Genomic DNA, 13823 nt, shown 5'->3' with positions numbered 1-13823 from the left:
AGATACCGTATTTTTTCGCTCTATAGGACGCACTTTTTCCCCTCCAAAAATGAAGGGGAAATGAGTGTGCGTCCTATGGGGCGAATGCAGGCTTTCGCTGAAGCCTGGAGAGCGATAGGGGTCAATGCGCACCGACCCCTCTCGCTCTCCAGGCGTCAGGAAGCTATCCGCAAGCCGCAGGAGTTCCTGCTGGGCTCCCTAGGCTTGCGGAGAACTGCCTGCACCCCGAAGCCTGGGGAGACCAGCACCACTTCCCGCCGGGCTCCCTAGGCTAATGGATAGCAGCTTGTTCTGGGGGCTGGGGTCGGGGGAAGCTCGGGTTTTCCCCATCCCAGCTCCGCACCTGGGGGGGAGATGAAAAAAAAATTCTTTATTCCCCCACCCCAAAAAAACTAGGTGCGCCCTATGGGCCGGTGCGTCCTATGGGGTGAAAAATATGGTACCATACAGTGGTACCTCTAGTTGCGTTCCGCTCTTGTTACGGACTTTCATCTTACGAACCCGGTGTTTACTTCCGGGTTCGCCACGCGTGCATGCACAGAAGCGATCTGCGTGCTTCAGACATGTGCAGAAGCTCTCAATTGTGCCGCTCACATGCACAGAAGAGGCACTCTAGTTGCAGACTTTTCAGGGCAGGGTGAGAATGGCACCCCAAAACGCATTAAGTCCACAACTAGAGGTACCATTGTATTTAGATGATTCACAGAAACAAATGTTAATAGCAGCAGTATCGGAAGCAGAAATTAAGCAAATAATTCTTAAAATGAGAAATGGTAGAACACCAGGATTGGATGGATTTCATTTTGAATGGTATAAGACATACATAGATCTATTAACTCCAAAACATTGTCATTTGTATAAAGAGATATTTGCTAAAGGCAGTGCCTTTTTTCAGGGGGTACTGCCACCTCTTTTATTTTGGTTAAAAAGTGTGCCACATACTGTAACAACTTCATGGTTGTACTGGTACCTATTTTTCTAGAAAAAACATTGGCTAAAGGTAGGGCATTTAATCAAGCTTATATTACATTCATACCCAAACCAGATAAAGATCATACTCAGTGTGCAAATTATCAGCCTATATCATTGATCAATGTTGATACAAAAATTTTAACAGTGACCTTAGCAAACAGAATCCAGCAAGTAAAAGCACTGGTCATTAAGAGTGAACAGACAGACTTCATAAAAACAAGCAGTAGATAATATTAGATTAGAAATGGATTGGTAGATTTAAACAAAAATAAAGATCAATTTCTAAGTTTATTACTAGATGCTGAAAAGACTTACAACAAATATATAAACAGTATAGAGAGGTAGCTTTAACTAAATTTGGATTTATTTATTTTTTATAAAATGGATTAAACTATTGTATGACTCACCTACATCTAGAGTTAAAGTGAATGGTATTATGCTTTTTAATATTTGCCTAGAACCATTGGCTTGCACTATTAGACAACATTGCAAGATTTACAGAGCAGTCCATGATTCAGTTCAATATAAATTGGTTTTATTTGCAGCTGATATTCTCTTGTTTATTTTGAAACCTCATACTAATATTCCTATGTTAATGCAAACAATTTATGCCTTTGGTAAAATACCAGGATACTTTATTTATTGGTACAAGCTGGAATTGATGCCAATAGGTAAAAATTTCATTGCTCATTCATTTAAGTAATATCAATTCCGAATTTGTCCCAAATCTATTAAATCCTTAGGTATGCTAATACCAAGAGATATAACTCAGCTAGTAACAGTCAATATAAATAAAATAATGAAAGAGGTTTATTTGGATATTGACTGATGGGAGTCATTAAACCTTACCCTTTTGGGAAGGGTGAATGCTTTCAAAATGAATATTATTCCCATAATTATATATTTTCTGAGAGCTCTGCCAGTTTTTATACCTGGAACATATTTCCAAAAGATAAACATGTGTTTAGGAAATGTCTTTCGGGTTCAACAACACCAAGAAAATCCTTGCAGGTAGATTTGGAATTCTGAATTTGGAACTATACCATCATGCCTACTAATTGTCTAGTATCAAATAAGGGGAGCAGATGGCGCTGTGGTCTAAACCACTGAGCCTCTTGGGCTTGCTGATTGGAAGGTCAGCGGTTCAAATCCACACGACGGGGTGAGCTCCAGTTGCTCGGTCCCAGCTTCTTCCAACCTAGCAGTTCTAAAGCATACCAACTAAAGTAGATAAATAGGTACCGCTGCGGTGGGAAGGTATACAGCATTTCCGAGCACTATCACACTCATCACAGTGTCCCATTGCACCAGAAACAGTTTAGTCATGCTGGACCCATGACCCTGAAAGCTCTCTGTGGACAAACACCAGCTCCCTCGGCCTGAAAGCGAGATGAGCATTGCAACGCCATAGTTGCCTTTGACTGGACTTAACCGTCCACGGATCCTTTACCTTTTTTTTTTTTTTACCTTAAAGGTAAAGGTAAAGGGACCCGTGACCATTAAGTCCAGTCATGACTGACTCTGCGGTTGTGGTGCTCATCTCGCTTTATTGGCCGAGGGAGCCGGCGTACAGCTTCCGAGTCATGTGGCCAGCATGACTAAGCCACTTCTGGTGAACCAGAGCAGTGCACGGAAATGCCGTTTACCTTCCTGCTGGAGCGGTACCTATTTATCTACTTGTACTTTGACGTACTTTCGAACTGCTAGGTTGGTAGGAGCAGGGACTGAGCAATGGGAGCTCACCCCGTTGTGGGGATTCGAACCGCTGACCTTCTGATCGGCAAGTCCTAGGCTCTGTGGTTTAACCCACAGCGCCACCTGTATCAAATATTGGAAACCTTCCTTTTAACTTTCCGACCTGGGCAATTTTGGAATACACATTTACAGCACCTTTATTTGGTTGGAGAATATTAGGAAGCCACCATGGTAGAGCTAGTCAGATCAGATGGAGAGGTGGCAGTGGGGTTGCCATATTTTGAAAAGCAAAAACGAGCACACATTTGCTGACTCACCAACTTTTAACTATGAATCACTATGATTACTCTCATTTTAAATACCCCTACTATATGTAGACTATAGAAGTTGTGACATATTGCTAGAACATTTCATTTTCTGCTATAGGAGAAAGGATGTGGGTGGGTGTGGAGAAAGCTATTTGAACGTCCTGCTCCTTAACAAACTTTCAAACCAATTATTTCAGAATAAATGTGATTAAGAACTCTGTCCCCAGAAGTATCAGGAGCATAGAATCATAGAATCATAGAATCATAGAGTTGGAAGAGACCACAAGGGCCATCGAGTCCAACCCCCTGCCAAGCAGGAAACACCATCAGAGCACTCCTGACATATGGTTGTCAAGCCTCTGCTTAAAGACCTCCAAAGAAGGAGACTCCACCACACACCAAGGAGACTCCTTGGCAGCAAATTCCACTGTCGAACAGCTCTTACTGTCAGGAAGTTCTTCCTAATGTTTAGGTGGAATCTTCTTTCTTGTAGTTTGGATCCATTGCTCCGTGTCCGTTTCTCTGGAGCAGCAGAAAACAACCTTTCTCCCTCCTCTATGTGACATTCTTTTATATATTTGAACATGGCTATCATATCACCCCTTAACCTCCTCTTCTCCAGGCTAAACATGCCCAGCTCCCTTAGCCGTTCCTCATAAGGCATCGTTTCCAGGCCTTTGACCATTTTGGTTGCCCTCCTCTGGACACGTTCCAGTTTGTCAGTGTCCTTCTTGAACTGTGGTGCCCAGAACTGGACACAGTACTCCAGGTGAGGTCTGACCAGAGCAGAATACAGTGGCACTATTACTTCCCTTGATCTAGATGCTATACTCCTATTGATGCAGCCCAGAATTGCATTGGCTTTTTTAGCTGCCGCATCACACTGTTGGCTCATGTCAAGTTTGTGGTCAACCAAGACTCCTAGATCCTTTTCACATGTACTGCTCTCAAGCCAGGTGTCCCCCATCTTGTATTTGTGCCTCTCATTTTTTTTTGCCCAAGTGCAATACTTTACATTTCTCCCTGTTAAAATTCATCTTGTTTGTTTTGGCCCAGTTCTCTAATCTGTCAAGGTCGTTTGGAAGTGTGATCCTGTCCTCTGGGGTGTTAGCCACCCCTCCCAGTTTGGTGTCATCTGCAAATTTGATCAGGATGCCCTTGAGTCCATCATCCAAGTCGTTGATAAAGATGTTGAATAAGACCGGGCCCAAGACAGAACCCTGTGGCACCCCAGTAGTCACTCTTCTCCAGAATGAAGAGGAACCATTGATGAGCACCCTTTGGGTTCGGTCAGTCAGCCAGTTACAAATCCACTGAGTGGTAGCATAGTCAAGACCGCATTTTACCAGCTTCTTTACAAGAATATCATGGGGCACCTTGTCAAATGCCTTGCTGAAATCAAGGTAGGCTACATCCACTGCGTTCCCTTCATCTACCAGGCTTGTAATTCTGTCAAAAAACGAGATCAGGTTAGTCTGACATGACTTATTTTTCAGAAATCCATGCTGACTATTGGTGATCACAGCATTCCTTTCTAGGTGCTCACAGACTGTTTGCTTAATGATCTGCTCCAGAATCTTCCCTGGTATTGATGTCAGACTGACTGGGCGGTAATTATTTGGGTCCTCTCTTTTCCCCTTTTTGAAAATAGGGACAACATTTGCCCTCCTCCAGTCTGCCGGGACTTCGCCTGTTCTCCAGGAATTCTCAAAGATGACTGCCAGTGGTTCTGAGATCACATCTGCCAGTTCTTTTAATACTCTTGGATGCAGTTCATCTGGCCCTGGAGACTTGAATACATCTAAACTAGCCAAGTATTCTTGTACTATCTCCTTAGTTATGCTGGGCTGTGTTTCCTCTGCTGAATCATTTGCTCCAAATTCTTCCGGTCGGGCATTGTTTTCTTTATCGGAGAAGACTGAGGCAAAGAAGGCATTGAGGAGTTCAGCCCTTTCTGTGTCCCCTGTTTGCATTTCACCATCTTCTCCTCTGAGTGACCCCACTGTTTCTTTGTTCTTCCTTTTGCTACGAACATACCCATAAAAGCCTTTTTTGTTGCTTTTAACCTCTCTAGCAAGCCTGAGTTCATTCTGTGCTTTAGCTTTTCTGACTTTGTGTCTACACGTGCTGGCTATTTGTTTGAATTCCTCTTTCAAAGTCTTCTTGTACCCTGATTTACACATTCTCAACTGACCCATTACCAAAAGCAGAGCAGGAAGCTCTTTAGCCAGCTCAGAAATTATGCAAAATGGCACTGCAAATAAATCACTATTGTCTGGGGGCTAGTGTATGAAAGAAAAGCAAACACTAATTCCATCAACTTCCTCTATTCACTCCAGCACAAGGAAAATAATGATATTATAATAATGACGTTATTGTCCCTCTCTTTAAAATCGCACTCAGACCCTAGGAGAAAAGAAATCTAGTTTTGGACCTTCTATGTGGGGGTGGGGGCAGGTTGTCCACAGAGGCAGATGTATTTCAGACCATTATCCAATTCACTTTATTCAGAAAAGAAAAGGGATTTTTCACATTGATCCACTACAAAAAGATGGGATTCATCATCCCATCCCCTCCAAACCCAGAAGATCACCAATGGAAATTCTGCATTTCACACACTACTGGGAAATACTGAAGAGGTACAGAGCTGTCTCCTACTGGGTTCTTTTGTAACACACTATGGAGAGCAACCCTGGTTAAATAAATTATGGGGGAAGAGATGCAGAACAGTTTTCTGTCCAAGTTACATAGAGAACAACACCAACAGAAAAAGGAATTTCTGGACTAGAACGCAAAGGAATTACACACTCACTACAAGTCTAACACCTACATCAACACGAGAGGATATATGGCACCAATGCGAGTGCCACTCAGGTGGAACAATAAGTTACAACTTACCACATCCAGCGAAGGGAAATGTTATGCTGGCGTATTCATTTCTTTGCCACATTGTGCAGAGGAAATTATGAAACACATGTAACTTCTGCATGTCTGGATAGTCATGCCTAAGAAAAAATAATGTTCTAAGCAAGTGCCAAAAGAAATACTGTGAAGGAAGGCAATTACCTGGTACCCAAAGGCAGAGAATCCAAAGTGTAGGTGCTGCCACACTGAAAGACTGATTTATTACACATGTGGAATGAGTATTACACAGCACTTGTAACAGTTCTGCAGACTGCGTGTACATGGGGTAAGGTGATCCTGCAATATTATCTGAGTTCAGTGACACATTCCAGACAGGCAAAAAGGAGGCTGCAAATAAGGGATAGTCAGAGGTTTACCTGGGGAAGGTGTGTGGCTTTGGAAGAATCCCGAGGGCCAGATGGAGAGGGCAGAATATGATTCCTGGGACTGAGGATCCCCACACCTGCATTTACAGATTATGGATGACCTCAGTCGACCTCAGAAAGGGCTTTTAGATTTTGCTCAGCTGCATTTAAAAAATCTTAATGCTCAGCAAAACAGCATGTCAGCAATCGTTCCAGCCTCTTTCCGTAACTATATATCTCTAAGTAAACAGCAACTTCACTCATCTTGTTTCTCACCACAAAGTCAAAGCATCTCATCACTGGCATCCTGTCCCCCCCCCCCCCAATCCCAAACCTACACTCCAGTCAGGAATCATTTGGTCAGCTTCTTCTACCTGCCTTATGTGACCTGCTGTTTTTTTTAAAAGAAGTTTGCACTCTAAGTGACTAAAAAAAATTAAAAATCAACACAATTCTAAAAAACGATATCAACACAATTAATAGAATTATGCTGTAAACCACTGATGTAATGCAGTAGCAAAGATGGCAAATCTATTTTTTTAAATGTATTAGATGTGGCATTGCCAGTAGACAGAAGACAGGATTCATATCATAGATAAAAGCACTGGCACACCTGGATGAATGCAGTTCACCACCAGTCATGAACGATTATGACCATACTGGGTGCTAGATAAATCTCTCATTTTTGCTGCTTGGGAATCAAAACATCCACAGACAAGATGTCAGGCACTTGGCATTTCACAGTAACTTACACTCTCCAACATTTCACAGACTGATACAGGCACAAATGTGGAGTGTCACTCTTCTTATTGTGAGGATTACTTCCCATTAAATAATAATAATAAATAATAATAAAATTAATTAATAACAATAAGTAATAATAATTTATTAATAACAATAATTAATAAGTAATAATAATTTATTAATAACAATAATTAATAATTAATAATAATTTATTATTAATAATAATTTATTAATAATAATAATAATAATAATAATAATAATAATAATAATAATTTATTTATACCCCACCCATCTGGGTGGCTTTCAACAGAATATTAAAATACAATAGTCTATTAAACATTAAAAGCTTCCCTAAACAGGGCTGCCTTCAGATGTCTTCTAAAAGTCTGGTAGTTGTTGTTCTCTTTGACATCTGGTGGGAGGGCATTCCACATTACTGAAGGTTCTCCTGCAGAGTTTGGGGAGCCTGTGGCCCTTCAGATGTTGTGGGACTCCAATTCTACATCAGCCCCAGTCAATGTGGCTAGTGGTCAGGGATGATGGGGTTTGGAGCCCCGCGACATCTGGAGGGCCACAACTTTCTCATCCATTCTCTACTGTCTGATGTATTCATTTATACCAGAATAGCCTGCCCTGCACTGATTTCAAATTATAAGAAAGCAGATTCTGACTAAACTTCAGGAAGAACTTTGTGATGGTAAGAGCTGTTTGACAGTGAAATGGACAACCTTGGGAGGTGGTGGACTCTCCTTCACTAGAGGTTTATAAAGAGAGGTTGGATTGGTCACCTGACAGGGATTATTTAGCTATGCTTCATGCATTGCAGGGGGTAGCGTTTCATGCTGCCGCCATAACCTTTCCCTCTGCTAGCATAGCCCTTCTTCCTTGTATTTAGCATTAGGAAAATATTACACCTCTGCTTCACAGAAATGGAATCCTCAATGACATTTTCCCCATCAAGAACCTGGATATTAAAGTGCCCTGTGCGTCAACTGGAAAATTGGCCTGTGTACTGTGTACTTCTTGGTCTATTTCTTTGATTGAGTATGTTTTTTCTAACTGGGGCATCTGCCTTTGGGTGGGTGAGAGCATGTCTCACTTTTGAGAAATAGTCTAGTGGCACTGCAATAACAGTAAGACACACAAAAAACCAGCTCCTAGTTTCCATTCGTTGGTCACAATCTCCCCCTCCCTTTCTGTTTTTCTAAACAAAAAAGCCCCAAAGGTTGCAACATTTCCTTCTGCTGTCTTTTAACAAGGCTTGAGATTCAAATAGTTCTACAAGTATTTTAGGATGCTTCCTGTACACTAGGCCAGACTATTTGTCCATCCAGCACTATAACTCTCTCCTCTGACTGAGAATGCTGCTCCAGTGATTCAGGAAGAATTTCCCCTCCTCCATTCACTGCATGAGCAGATTAATTTAACAGGCAATACAGGGAATTGGTTCTGAGACCTTCTGCATGCTAAGCATCTTCATTGTCATATATATATATATATATATATATATATATATATATATATATATGGGTAGCAGATAGGAGAGAATACCTGACACATGGTTTATAATCCAGGACTGGATTCTCCTTGCTTCCCCACCTGATGCTCACTTTTACAGCTGCCAGGTGATAATTAGTAGCCTGATAGGATTGCCCCTGCTCTCTCTCAGCCATCAGGATGTGGCAAGTGCATGTTAGCTGAGAAGGTTATTGGATTATCAACTGATTAGAGGTGCTAAGAACCCACTCTTGCATAATCAACATCATGCCAATTTGGGCTTCCATGTGGCACTGACTATTAGGGAGAAGAAGCAAAGGAGGCAGGCAGCACAGCTGAGATGCTTGACAAAAGAGTTGAGCAGAGTGTGCTGCTGGGAAGGTGAAGGGAGAGATCTGTACAGAGGGAAGGTGCCAGGCACTGAAAGGAAGAACTTCTGGGTCCTCCTTATGTGGTTGGATTCCACCTCCCATTAGTCCTCAGTTAGTGTGGCTAAAGGCTTTGATGTGTAAATCAAACAGGCTAGGTTTGAGGTACATAAAATAACAGGTGCAAAACCGAGTAACTAGAAGGGGTTAATTTTCTTCATGATTGTAAATCATCCCATGATGATACAGGTGAAAGTTCAGTTGCTATGGTAACAGTCCAGCGACCCAACTAGATCTGATTAATCATAGAATTGCAGTGTTGGAAGGGACCCAAGAGTCATCTAGTCCAACCCCCTGTGATACAAGAATCTCGACTAAAGTGTCCATGAGATTCCAACTAACCTCTGCTTAAAAATCTCCAACGAAGGAGAGTCCACAACCTCCTGAGGGAGACTGTTCCACTGTCAAACAGCTCTTCCTGTCAGAAAGTTCTTTCTGAAACTTAGTCGGAATCTTCTTTCTTGTAACTTGAAACCATTTATTTGGGTCCTAACCTCCAAAGCAGGAGAAAACAAGCCTGCTTCGTATTCCATGTGGCAGCCCTTGAGATATTGAAGATGGATATCTTAATGCCTTTCAGTCTCCTCTTATCCAGGCTAAACAGCTCCCTCAACTGCTGCTCATATGGCTTGGTTTCCAGGCCCTTGATCATCTTTGTTGCCCTCCTCTGCACACGTTCCAGCTTGTCAACATCCTTCTTAAATTGTGGTGCCTAGAACTGAGCACAGTATTCCAGGTGTGGTCTGACCAAGACAGAATAGAGTGAGACTGTTACTTCCATTAAACTGGAAACTATACTTCTGTTGATGCAGTCTAGAATAACACTAGTTTTTCTTTTTTCTTTTTTGCTGCTGGATCATACCTGACTCACGTTAAGTTTGTGGTCTACTAAGATTCGTAGATCCTGCTCACATCTTTTTATTACTACTGAAAAGGATCCTTTTCAGATCCTTTTACTACTAGCAAGCCCGGTGTCTCCCATCTTATTGTCTGGAGTGCATGAAGGAGCCAGGCCCTGTGACCAGTAGGGCTTCGCAGGACTGGGGCTTTCCTAAGTTTGTTCTGAAGAGGCAAGGCATGGCTGCACAGGTGAGGCCAATTGGTAACTCACAGCACCTGGTGGCAAGAGCTGGGAAGGGATATAAGGTCAGCATTTCCTTTTGGCTCTTTGCTACAGCGACACATTTCCTGCCTTGGGCTTTTTGATTTACCATAGGAAAAAAATGCCAGGTGAGCCCCAGAAAAGAGTGATGGTATTCTCTCATCCACCACCCCAGGGCGTAAACCCTGCCACCATACCTGTCACAGTAGCCTTCCTTCCCCCACCACGCACTACTCCTGGTCGATTCGGAATCACAGTAGGAATGTGTGTGGTGTGTGAGCTGACTGCACCAGTCAAACCAGGTACAGAGGAATAGGAAAAACATTCTAGGTAAGATATTCATCTTTATCACTTATATTCTACCCAGGAATGACAGTTTCAATCAACCCCATATATCTAGATCTTTCTTAATTTCTGTCCATGTACTCTCATAATAATCTTTGAACAAATTAATAGTTTTTGTTGTCAACCAGATTCCCAGATATTTCACCTTTTTAGCCACCATAAGATAATTGAAGACCCCAAGGAAATTAGAAAGACTTTCCAGAGATTCTGGTCTATAAGGAGTTATATGCAGTTCTTCTATTTCTTGTAGTTCTATTTCTTCTTTGTAGTTCTTCTATTTCTTCTTTGTTCATATTCTTTACTAGCATTTTTGTTTTAATTTTGTTGAGTTTAAACCCAGATACCTTTCCAAAAACTTCCACTTTCTTTAAGGCCTCTTTTACACTATATTTTGGGTCTTCCAAAGTTAAGACTAGATCATCTGCGAAAGCTTCCACTTTGTTTTATAGTATTTTGCAGATATGCCATGTGGGCCTGGAGCCTTTCCTATTTTCATTCTTACTGCTTTCTCAATTTCTTGTTCTGATATTTCCTGATTTAATTGTTCTTTCTCTTCTGTAGGAATTTGTTGCAATTGGTGGTTCTGTATATATTTTTCTATTCTCTTATTATCTTTTGCATATAACTCCTTATAGACCAGAATCTCTGGAAAGTCTTTCTAATTTCCTTGGGGTCTTCAATTATCTTATCTGCCTCTTTAATCTTACAAATTGTGTTTTGCTTTTGTCTTGCCTTTAATTGCCATGCCAAAATTTTCTACTTTTATTAGCCGAATCGAAGTTCTTTTGTCTCATTGCCTTTATTTTCCACTCAACTTCCTGACCCACCACCATGGAGAACTGAGTCTGCAATATTTTAATATTTTGTTTTATTGTCTCGTCTTTTGGGTTTACTGTTAGCATTCTCTCATTCTCCAAGAGATGAGCCAGAATTTCTTTTTTCTTCTCTCTTCCTTTTTTCTGGAAACTATTCTTTGGAATCAAAAAGCCTCTCATCACTGCTTTGCTTGCGTCCCATACTGTTTCAATGGGTGTTCCTTTATTTAAATTCCATTTGAAATATTCTGCTATTATCTCATTGGCTTTTTGCACTATCTTTTGGTCATTAAACAGACTCATTCATTCTCCATCTAAATGCTGAGGAGTCTTTCCCTTTTAACTCCCTTCTCTTGCGGGGGCCCAATTAGTGCCATTGCCTTCCGTTAAGAGTTTGGGTGTAACCCTTGACGCCTCCCTTTCCATGGAGGCACAGGTTACAGCAACAGCCAAGGCGACATTTTTCCACCTTCGCCGCATCAAGCATTTGGTCCCTTACCTTTCCCGCCCCGACCTGGCCACAGTGATCCATGCGATGGTCACCTCCAGGCTTGGCTACTGTAATTCGCTCTACGTGGGGCTGCCCTTGAAGCTGTTCCAGAAACTCCAGCGGGTGCAGAATGCTGCAGCGAGGCTCCTCACGGGGTCTCTGCCATGGGAGCATATTCACCCCGTGCTTTTCCAGCTGCACTGGCTCCCGGTGGAGTACAGGGTCAGATTTAAGGTGCTGGTTTTGATCTTTAAAGGCCTTCACAGCCTGGGACCCTCATACCTAAGGGACCGCCTCTCCCAGTATGTCCCACGGAGGACCTTAAGGTCCATAAATAGCAACACCCTAGTGGTCCCGGGCCCTAAGGAAGTTAGATTAGCCTCAACCAGAGCCAGGGCTTTTTCAACACTGGCTCCAGTCTGGTGGAACGCTCTGTCTCATGAGATCAGGGCCTGATTTCTTTCCGCAGGGCTTGTAAGACAGAGTTGTTCTGCCTGGCCTTTGGCTTGGAGCCAATTTGATTCCCTCCCCCTCTTTCTTTTTTCCTTTCTCCTCCTGTGATGAGGCTGCATTTTAATGTTTTAATTTGTATTTAAATCTTGTTTTTAAGTTGCATTCATTCAAATTGTTTTTATTATTGGTTGTTAGCCACCCTGAGCCCGGCCTTGGCTGGGGAGGGCAGGGTATAAATATTTATTATTATTATTATTACTTCCATATATAATGAATTATGGTCTGACACAGTTCTTGGGGAGATCTCTGTTTTTGAAACTCTCGGAATCAATTCCTTAGAGGTCCATATATAAGCTATTCTACCAGATCTTTGATTTGGTTTTGAGAAAAATGTAAACTGTTTTGTTGTTGGGTTTTTAAGTCTCCAAATATCAATTAGTCCCAATGTATTAACCATCTCAAATAATGTTTTCAGTAATTTACCTTCATTTGCATCTCGTCTTTTCTTTGATCTATCTAAATCTGGTATAACCATTCTATTACAGTCTCTAATCTCCTTGGCCTCTTTCCCATTCTGCTGCCAGGAAGGACGTCTTTCCCCTGGGGTGCCTATTCCCTTTTCCCCCCAGACATGTTGTTTATTTGTTGCCCAAAAGTACTGTTTGGCTCTTAAATTGTCCTATGTAATTTTTCTGACAACCCCCAGAGGTCACAAATCCAACCTTTCAATTTTTAGGTTGGATTCCCTCCTGTCCGATGCGATGGCAGCAAACACAGAAATGATGGTCCTTCAATACAGTTACTTTCGTTTTCTTTGTCTGTCCCACCATCTCATCCGAAGAAAGCCAGCAAGAAGCAAAGAGCAGAGAATCCAAACTGCTGTATATGAGAAAGAATAAAAAAGAAGATATTTGTGATCCAATTTGCATTCTTCTTTTTTCCGCCGCTTGTTGGCTTAATCCACTGGTGACCTCAGAAAAGCGCCACGTACTCCAAAAACATTAAAGAACAGGGTTTCCGGTGTCTTCCTCCTCACGAAGCAATGCTGGTGGAGTGGGGGGATTTTATAAATCCAAACGCCAAAATCTCCTTCTCCAACACTGTCTTAAGCCCCCCAACAAAGTCCGCATGTCAGCTTAGTCCACTGGAAACCTAAAAAAAAAGCAATAAAAAAGCTGTGTACTCCAAAAGCAATAAAGAACGGTGCTTCCGGTGTCTTCCTCCTCATGAAACAATGCTGGGGCGGGCGGGTTATAAATCCAAACGCCAAAGTCTCCTTCTCCAACACTGTTTTAAGCCCCCCCCCAACAAAGTCCGTTGTTAATCCCAATAAAGAGCTACAGTCGAATGTTTTTAGATTTTCCTATGTTCGGCATTGGGTCACTAATCCAGATCTTTAATATGTTCAGCCACTCATGGCTAGTACAACTTTTCTCATCTAAAAATGGTGGAGCGTGACGAATCAATTTATTTTAAGCCACAGACAGTTCAAATTCCAGCCAGTACTGACAGAGAGAAACCTCTAACTCCACTCGCCACAAGTTATTTTAAATAAAAACGTCGCCTCGACACTTTATACAATGTAATCGAGGTCTTAATAAGTAACACTCACTTAGCAGATCCTTTCTTTCCTCGCTCCTTCCTGCAACCTTCCGCCATACGCCATCTTCTCTCAGCTGCTGGGACGGACTCCCTTTTTGCGCCC

The 13823-nt window shown here is 42.1% G+C and overlaps 1 long non-coding RNA gene across 1 annotated transcript in view; it reads left to right on the top strand.

Moving 5' to 3' along the window:
- LOC308468663 overlaps positions 1 to 13283 on the top strand; it is a 49956-nt gene extending 36673 nt beyond the window's left edge. Inside the window, exon 5 of the long non-coding RNA XR_013981788.1 lies at positions 12855 to 13283. This is a non-coding gene — a long non-coding RNA (uncharacterized lncRNA). The remainder of the gene's footprint in view (positions 1 to 12854) is intronic.
- The last annotated feature ends 540 nt before the right edge of the window (positions 13284 to 13823 follow it).

Source organism: Podarcis pityusensis (assembly GCF_964106645.2).
Source record: "Podarcis pityusensis genome assembly, chromosome: Z".
Classification (NCBI taxonomy): Eukaryota; Metazoa; Chordata; class Lepidosauria; order Squamata; family Lacertidae; genus Podarcis; species Podarcis pityusensis.
Note: the sequence above shows the minus strand (reverse complement) of the source record. Positions and strands in the feature narration are given on the sequence as shown.